The sequence below is a fragment of the Embiotoca jacksoni genome, unplaced genomic scaffold (genome assembly GCF_022577435.1).
Source record: "Embiotoca jacksoni isolate LCO1_2020_lvr unplaced genomic scaffold, fEmbJac1.0.p SCAF_46, whole genome shotgun sequence".
In the NCBI taxonomy this organism is placed as follows: domain Eukaryota; kingdom Metazoa; phylum Chordata; class Actinopteri; family Embiotocidae; genus Embiotoca; species Embiotoca jacksoni.
In genome coordinates this window covers 1349500-1359383 of record NW_027185399.1, presented here as the reverse complement: position 1 = coordinate 1359383, position 9884 = coordinate 1349500, and positions in this window count along the sequence as shown.

Genomic DNA, 9884 nt, shown 5'->3' with positions numbered 1-9884 from the left:
CTACAATCTCCTCCTTATTAGGACTCCTCATCCTGCAGCGTGCAGACAGACAGGCTGCTGCTGCCTGTCTGTCTGCCGCGTGCTTTAATTAGACAGCCAGCAGCTCCTGAATCAGATCACACACAGCGGTGGTGTTCAAACTACGGTTCTGGTTCTTCAGGTGTCGCTGTAACGTCCAGCTGTTTTGTTAATGTTAAAAGAAAAAATGATGACAAAGTTTTGACCAACAAATCTTTAAGATTACAAAGTAAAATTGAACACGTGATGATGTCGTATCCGGCGGTGACGTCACCCTGAACGGCCGTTACGAAGCCTCGAGTTCGGGTTTTGTGCCGGCGGCATCTTTGCTTGTTCGGAGCAGGAAGTGACCATATTTGGGCGAGCTGGGGGAGGAGCCAGCGGTGGATCTGACTCGATCTGATTGGAAACCATGACGATACTACGTCCCGCCCACCGATAGCTGTAACCTGACTGCACCACAGGCCTGTCAATCAAACAGACACGCCCCCAAAAACAGGTCTTCTTGAATCTTCTTTTCTAATGAATGAGGGATTATTTTCAGATGGACCTCCAGAAAACTAATAAGAAGGAGTGACTTTAGCTAACAACACCGAGATAACTGATGGACACATTTTATTCACTTTGGATTTGATGAGAGAAGTTGAATGGGAGTCTATGGAGCCGGAGGCTTTTTGGAGCCGACCTCTAGTGGCACTCGCTGGTATTGCAGCTGAAGACACTTCTGTATTGACGTAATATTTCAGACCCTGAAGCTACGAACACTTTTATTTATAGTCTGTGGTCTTGAACTTTGACCCAATCAACGATGTCAGGTATCTTCCCCTGTTGCAAAGGATTGTGGGTCGGCAGCTTGAGTATCACCTCCAGGGAAATCTTCTTCACCTGAAGCGGAGAGCAAACGCGACAAAATCCCTCCGAGGTCACGGAGAGAGAAAAAACGATCTCAAACTCGTCTTCCCTTCATTCCTCTGAAATTACAGCTCCCGGAGAATCACCGCAAGATCTCACCGAGCTGCGTAATGACAGACCTCAAAAGCACACACACACACACACACACACACACACACACACACACACACACACACACACACACACACACACACACACACACACACACACACAGCGTCCTCTGAATGTTAAGCGCTGTCGGGTCGTATATACATTTTTCTGGAGAAATATCCCGGTTGCTTCAAAATAAATAGAAGATGACAACTTAGGCTGCAAACAAACAAAAGAAGAGAGTAGTGCCGCCGTGACATCGCCGTGACATCACCGTGACATCACCGTGACATCACCGTGTCACGGCCACACACATCGGGGCGTAATCTTCAAAATAGAATTTTTTTTTTTTTTAAAAAGAGTCAAATATAGAAAAGTACAAACCACAGTTATGGTGGAAGGTATTTTGTGAAACATCGGGCGAGCATGGAAATCTGCTTTGTGGATGTGACGCAGTAATCGAACCAAATCTAACCAAACAAAAACCAGAAGACACACACACACACACACACACACACACACACACACACACACACACACACACACACACACAAGATTGTCTCCGACCCCGAAGCGTGACCAGGTGGATCGAATCCACCCTGACGACGTCCATCACAGCAACAAGACGTGTGCTCGCCGTTCAGGTGGTTAAGCTGTAAAAAAAAACAAAAAAAAACACACTGTTGCTAGGCAACGGCAAGGTGAAAGCCACACAAGCCAACAGGCGGCGAACGCAACGCGGGAAAATGAAGACACAAAAGGGAAAAGATGACGTCATCTAAGTTACGACAAACTCTACGTGAATAAAATTACAATATATTGGCTTCACATTCGTCGACCTCTGGCATTTTTCCGTCGGCAAACAACGTCGCAACTCGTGAACTCGAAGGTTTGCAGAAGATTTGGAGCGTCCGACGTCGCGAATGCCACCAGAGGGCGCCGTTCGTACGGACTCGTCTCGCGTACGCGGTAAACACCCAGGGTTAGCTTTTGGAGCATCGGTTACCACGGCGATGCATCCCAGTAAAACGTAAAAACAAAAAAAACAACAAAAAAACCACCTTCGTAGCCTAAAAACAAAACGTAGGCGACCTCATCAAAATCAGATGTTTTCTGATTTTATGTGTTAAAATGTTTAAATATTTGTAGATTTCTACATCCGACAGTTGAGTTTGATGGACGCTGTGTGTATATTTCACGTTTATAACGCAACTAATTTAACGGTTATTCATGATCGTTTATTGTGACTCCTTCAAACCAAAATAAAAAAATCTCCACCGGACACTCAACGCTCGCGAGCCAAAATATGAAACTTAGCCGGGAATTTATAAGAAGGTGGATTCCTGGAAGAGTTTCTGGCCGTGGACAAAAGGCAAACGGGAAGTGGTTTCATTTTTCTTTGCCATGATGAGAAGAGGACGGAAATATTCGTTGGGTTTTGCCGTTTAAAACAAAAACACCGGTTCACATCAGAAGTCGTGGAGCGTTTAGAAAAAAACAAAAACAAAACTGGCACCGAAACCCAACAATCAACTATTGTTTCAGACATCATGGAAATATCTGGACTTTGACATCACGGCCGGGAAACAAAAAACAATACGGCGAAAACACCGAGCGGAGCCGGAGAATCGACGGCGGACCACCAGCAGCTGGTTTTTTTTTTCTTCTTTTTAAAGGTTGAAGTGGTTTTCGGGTGGAGTTTTTCCTTCAAGAATTTAAAAAGGAAGCGAAGCGTCCCACCGACATCAGTCAGCTGCTGGAAGGAGAAGGAGGAAGACGAGGAAGACGAAGAAGACGAAGGCACGGCGGCCATTGAGCGCCGCTTCTGGGAAAGGCCTTCATGTGGTGTGTGTGTGTGTGTGTGTGTGTGTGTGTGTGTGTGTGTGTGTGTGTGTGTGTGTGTGTGTGTGTGTGTGTGTGTGGCGAACGCCGCATGCTTGGTGGTAATCATCAAACGGAGCAACCGCAGCTTTGCCAGGAATAATATAAAAGTGCATCCTGCTGCACTTTCTCCAGGGGTGTGTGTGTGTGTGTGTGTGTGTGTGTCTGTGTGTGTGTGTGTGTGTGTGTGTGTCTGTGTGTGTGTGTGTGTCTGTGTCTGTGTGTGTGTGTGTGTCTGTGTGTGTGTGTGTGTGTGTGTCTGTGTGTGTGTGTGTGTGTGTGTGTGTGTGTCTGTCTGTGTGTGTGTGTCTGTGTGTGTCTGTGTGTGTGTGTGTGTGTGTGTGTGTGTGTGTGTGTCTGTGTGTGTGTGTGTGTGTGTGTGTGTGTGTGTGTGTGTGTGTGTGTGTGTCTGTCTGTGTGTGTGTGTCTGTGTGTGTCTGTGTGTGTGTGTGTGTGTGTGTGTGTGTGTGTGTGTCTGTGTGTGTGTGTGTGTCTGTGTGTGTGTGTGTGTGTGTGTGTGTGTGTGTGTGTGTGTGTGTGTGTCTGTCTGTGTGTGTGTGTCTGTGTGTGTCTGTGTGTGTGTGTCTGTGTGTGTGTGTGTGTGTGTGTCTGTGTGTGTGTGTGTGTCTGTGTGTGTGTGTGTGTGTGTGTGTGTGTGTGTGTGTGTGTGTGTGTGTCTGTGTGTGTGTCTGTGTCTGTGTGTGTGTGTGTGTGTGTGTGTCTGTGTGTGTGTCTGTGTCTGTGTGTGTGTGTGTGTGTGTGTGTGTGTGTGTGTGTGTGTGTTTCAACGGATTTTATTTTTGTAGAAACGACATTTCCGTTCTCACAACTTTGAAAGAGACAGTTTGATGGTCAAGACTCTTTTTTTTTTGGAGAATCTGTTGCGGCCGAACGTCAACGAGTCCTCACAACTGTATGAAAAAAAAAACAAAAAAACCTGCACGTTTGTGTTTTTTTGTTTGTTTTTTTTCTCTTTGAGGACCGTCGAGGTTTTCCACGACGTTTGCACGCGATCGTCGTAAACCTCGTCGTGAGAAGGAGTTCGGATTCGGCTCTTTGCAGGAATGTCGTGACGGCGTCGACCCGTCGGCCAGAACGCGACAACTTAAAACAGTATAAACGTTAAAACGCTCCGCGCTGATAAAATCACGCATCAACGTACGTTGTACCGGCAGTAAACATTAAACCGGAAAAAAAATGTCAGAGTTATTGAAAACAACGGTTTGTCTTTTCGTCACAAGTCCTGATGTAACGATGACATCATCAGATAGATTCACTGGTTCAGTTCTCCTGCAGCAGGGGACAGTTAAATATGTGTGTGTGCTGCCGTTGTGTTGCAACAGAGAGGAAATCAGTTGCTTGAGTGTGTGTGTGTGTGTGTGTGTGTGTGTGTGTGTGTGTGTGTGTGTGTGTGTGTGTGTGTGTGTGTGTGTGAGTGTGTGTGTGTGTGTGTGTGTGTTTTAGGACAGATAAGTGAATCCCGACTGGCAATCAATGGAAAACAGAAACGCGCCGTTCGACCCTGCAGCGCTATCAGCAGCAACACCCGACACACTCACAACACCCGTTGATAAGAAATAAAGACACACACACACACACACACACACACACACACACACACACACACACACACACACACTATCACTTGGTACCATACCTACATCCCACTTCCTCACCACACACACACACACCACAGCTAGTGTAACTCCTGACTTCTCTTTAAGTGTAGAAACGTTAGACGAAGTGGGTTCTACTCAGAACCCCCTCCTCCCCCCAACGTGAACACACACACACATACACACACACACACACACACACACACACACACACACACACACACACACACACACACACACGCAAACCTCACCAAAAATGTGTCACCATCCAAAATGTAATGCAAACTTTTGAGAATAATCTGCAAAACCACCTGAGAGTTGATTAACGCTTGGTTCTATCCACTATTACGCAATTATTAGATATTTGCATCTAATATTGGCTGTCAATCAAACCCCCCCCCCCCAAAAAAAAAAAAATTCCGCTTGTCAAGGTCTAATTTCAAATTAATTATAAGATTATCTTCAGATGTACGAATAAAATGCGAATCCTAAGGAGGGAATTTAGCTGACGTCACCATGACGACGAGCAAAGTTGAATTGGAGCCAGAAGTTTTTGGGCGCCAGCCCCGAGTGGCCCTAAGTGGTATTGCAGTTTATGGGTACTTTTTTCTTTTGGTCTCTTCAGTGGAGTGGATGCTGAATTTACACGCTTCATGAGCGACATCATTTATTTATTTCTGCCTGCGTACGTCTGATTGTTTTCAAGTGCAATTTTAATATTTTTGCAAAAAATGTAATCGTGCATAAAAAAAAACAAAAAAAACATTGATTGCAACGAACACAGTGTGAACTGAACTGAACTGTCGGGTGTGCCTTCGTACAGGTAAATAAAAAGCCTACCGCCCGTAACCATAGCAACCAAGACGCCAGCTGCGGCGGCGACATGAGCTGATCAGTCTGGATGCCTAAAAAAAAAAAAAAAAGAAAAGAAGAAGAAGAAGCCATGCACAAACACAAAGCCATCATGCAGCTCTTGACTCTCATCACGCTGATGCATTTTTGGCCGTCTGGCTGTTGCTAAGCAGCGAGTAATGGACCATCAGTCACCCCCCTCCCCACCTCTCCCCCTCCGACCCACCTCCCCTTCCCCGAGTCGATAACCATCAGCAGCAGCTACGTTCAGTCAGAAACATACAAATGAATCCCACAATTCACCTGAAACGACCCCCTCGGTTCGGTGGAGTTTATTGAGAGGTACATTTGGTTTACGGAGCAACACCGAGCTCTGGCGCCATGGCAACAGGGCTCTCCGACGTGACAACGCGACCCCTCACGACAACACTATCGTAGCTCCGTAACCGTTTCTCCTCGCTGGATTTGCCCCCCTGCGATTTTCTTTCTGTTCCCCGATAATTTGTCACAAGCTCTGCGATGTTTCGTAAAAACGTCGCAGACCGCCGCTCACGAAAGAATGCGTAACTCGGGCGCCGCTTCCGATCTAGCGGCGAAGCTCGACGCGGCTGTTCGCGAAGGTTTCGGCTTCTCTGTACGTTTGCACGCAAGCGGAACGGTTTCCGAAACATATCGCCGTCGTCGAAAACGTTAAAACTAACAAAAGATGAAACCGAAAAGGAGATTTGATCATTTCTGAACGGAGACGACTTCTCGGTTCGTCCTTTAATAACGCGACTCGCTCGCCGTTACGTAACAGTGGTGGAGATCATGTTGCTGCTGTGACTGCGTTGTTTTTTTCCAGATCCAGTTTTTTCTGTTCAGCGCAACGTGTTCGTACGCACGTTTACTAAACGATTGAAAAGCATGAATGATAAGAGATCTGCACACACACACACACACACACACACACACACACACACACACACACACACACACACGGACACACACACACACACACGACTTCTCCATTTACTCTGCCAGTAACCTGCTCATTCATGACCCTGCAACAGGATGAACCAGAGGAAGAGGAAGAGGAAGAGGCCCCCATGTGGTTTTTCTCTTCCTCTTTCTGCTTAATAATAGAAAGTAGAGGACGTTCTGGACGCCGCGTGTCGCAAGCGTCTGAAAACGTGAAGGTCACACGTCTGTCTTCGAGCGCAATCTGTGAGAAACATCGTTCGATGTCAGCGGAGGTGTGAAGTTCAGTTTAGTCCGCCACGTCTTCCTCATACCGTCCTCCCTTTCTGACTGCTGTAATGCAGCTCCGGTCTGAACTACGTCTCAGGAATGTCTCGCCGGTCGCCGTGTGGGCGAAGTTGAGCCGCCGGTACGAGGCGCGAGCGATGAAGTACGAGGGAAGGATTAACGAAGTAGTCCGAGTTATGTTGCTCGATCAACGTGCGTTTAAGCGACGACACGTGACCTGAAACTGAGATCCTTGACGAGGCGTTTCTTCCCCGTCCCAGACCTGAAGAAGGCGCGTCGGACCTTCGGAGGGCGAAAACGTTCGATGTAAACCGCCTGAACTGCGGCGCGATGGCATTTTGGTTACCGTTAAACTCTACTTGGCAGCTTTGGAGAGACTCAGCTTCGAAGGGGATGGCGGCCAGTTTTTTTGTTTTTTTTTTGCTGGTCCCTGAACGTCTCCATCGTACGACAGCGAAGGGTCGTTGGGCCTTCTGTTGGAACGAGTCCGCTTTGCGATAAAGTCGAGATACTCAAGATATGTCCGAGTTGTACGCCGCCTCTGGTCCGACGCGAGATAGAAATCAAAGTACAGAACGGGCAGAAAAGGAAATTTGCTCAAAGTTCAGCCGATGCTGCAGCGTGCAAAGCTGCCGGCGTGAGCAGCCGATGAAAAGGACGCCAACAGCGACCTTCGAAGTAAACAATAACAGGATTGAGTGGATCGGACTGATAAGTGCCAGCATCCCCTGAAAACTCTGCGACATTTCAAATTTTGCTCCTGATACAACTCTGTAATGATCGCGGTGTAACCCCCCCACCCACCCCTTCTTCTTCTTCTTCACGAGATGATTTCCGTGACATTTGTAAAAGGAATAAAGCGGCTGACACGGGACGGAGGCCAAGCGAGGCTGGTAACCGCCGGCTCACGACGGGGAGTCGTCTCTGGCCCGCCGAGCCGCCGGCCTGCGCCACTTATGGTACAGACGGTAGTCACACTGCTCCGGTTGTCACGCGGCCAATATCGTACACAGACATAAACAAAACTGTCCTATTGAGCTGAAGTTAATCACCCGCAGGCCTCTGAACAGTCACAGATGCGCCTTTGTGTCATCGAATAACCGTTTGGCCCCGCGGAGACATTTCTTTTTTTTTGGGTTCTGTGAGCCGCTCATCACATGTTTGTTTTTCCAGTTGGTTATTTTATTATCGAGGACGGGGGGGGGGGACGAGTCCTGAGTGTCTTGACGCCACAGCTCCCGGGAACATCTCAGTTTGCGAACATTTTGTTTTACCAGTGCGTCCAGAAAACACGAGTGCAGTTTAAAGCGACCAAAGCGAGCAAATAACAGCACGAAAACAAACAACTACTGTTCCACACGTCCACCATAATCCACGAAGAGCAAAAAAATAAACATAAAAACATCATTTTTAGATCAGGACCCGTTATTGTGGAGGAATCCCGCCGTAAACATCCTACAGACGTTAACCTGCTTCACTCGCTGTCGTTGTGTTGTCATCTTTAGCGAGAGGCCGTAATGTGTAAACCTGTCAGACTCACAAACTTTTATTTCCTTTAAAAAGTCGTACAAATTTGCAATAATTAGGTACAAACATTCATCTCGCACTAAAATCCCACCAAACACAGTATCTGCAACAAAAAAAAACCCAACGTATTTTCAGGTGCCAGAAGAAGTTTGTTTCCTCACTTTTAGCTCGTAACCTAGCGGGAGATTTCAGTCGTCCTCGGAGCGGCCGGGTTTTCACCGCGGCTGTCGATAATGAAACATGAAACGGAAACGGCAGGAAAAAAACGTAAAATAAAATACAACGCAGGTCGGGACAAATACGAGGCTAAAGATATATACAAAAAAAAAAAAAGGAAGATCTTTAAGTGGTAAATATTACAAACTGAGAAAGCCGAGCGTGCTCGACAACGCAAAGTGCGTTTATGGGATGGAAAGAAGAGATTCATCTGCAGATATGTGGAGAGGTAGAATAGAGGAATTCATAAATGTAAAGTGGTGTCAGCTCATACGGCGCTTTCAAAATAAAATTCAAAGTCAAAATTTTGAAAATAAAAGCACAAATTATTGTCTCCGAATCGTTTTTTTTTTTTAAGGACAGGAATTAATTTTAAATTCTCAAGCGGTCTAAGATGGAAGAATCAGACCTCGGTTCTTTTCCGGTTTAGCCGAAATAAGCTTTTAGTTGTGCAGGAATTTTTTTTACATCCTTAATAATACCGAGAAAAAAAGGGAGTCAGCTGGTAACGTAACCGGGGCAAGAAATATCATATTTTCTGAGAAGAGACCCTGAAGACTTTTCCTCAAATAAGAACAAAACGCTTTTTACTGAGTGCATAGCTGTGTGATGACTCCATCTGTAAGACAATGAATAAAAAAATATATTACGTAACTGCTGATTGCACTTAGTTACTTTAAAAAAAAGCAGCAAAGGAAAAATTCTCAACTTTTTTTTTTCATTATAGCTCAAGAGGAGGTGATGCTTCTTATTTAAGAAAAATAAAAAATAAAAGTTCTATGACTTCGAATAAGAACTAGTTTGCCCTCTTGGCCTACAAAGCTGGATTTCGTGATCTGAATTGCAATTTATGCGAAGTCCTGGAAATTCTTGAAATTCACCTGCGATATTTTCTCCCTTTCAGCTCTGGTTTGGTCTCCACCAGCTTCCACCAGCTCCTCAGAAAAGCCTCTGCGCCTTTAGCTGCTCGACGGTTCATATTTCTTTGCATCGCTAACCGTCGTGCCGTGCCACGCAGGTATTGTACGATTCGTAGTTCATCACCTTTCTATCTGAATGAAACTTCCAGCAGTCTGCTCTGAGTTTAGGGAAGTTAAAATATGCCATTTAGATTTGACAGGAAATGCCACGTTAGTAGAAAAATTTAAAAATGACCAGTCACGCTTTTCTTATTACTCGGGGTTTATTTGTTCCAAAAATACTTCACTGTGAAAAATCTATAAAAACAACACAAAAATGTCAGGAATTATAATCTAATTTACATTTTGGCAATAAAATAATTTAAAGATGCCATGAAATAAATTTCACAGCTGTTGTTTGATGTTTTTTGTTTTTTTTAAACATGTATTTCCCTCCTTCGTGCTATAAGTGTACAAACTACTGTCAGCCAATCAGACATCAGGCTGGATGGACGCGTACGCCGAGTGTTTGGCAGCCGACACTCGTGAAGAGACGGATCGGGACGAAGTCGGGGGCCCGCCCGTGGTTTTTTGTTGGAGCTTCTTGATGTTCCTGTCATTCCCT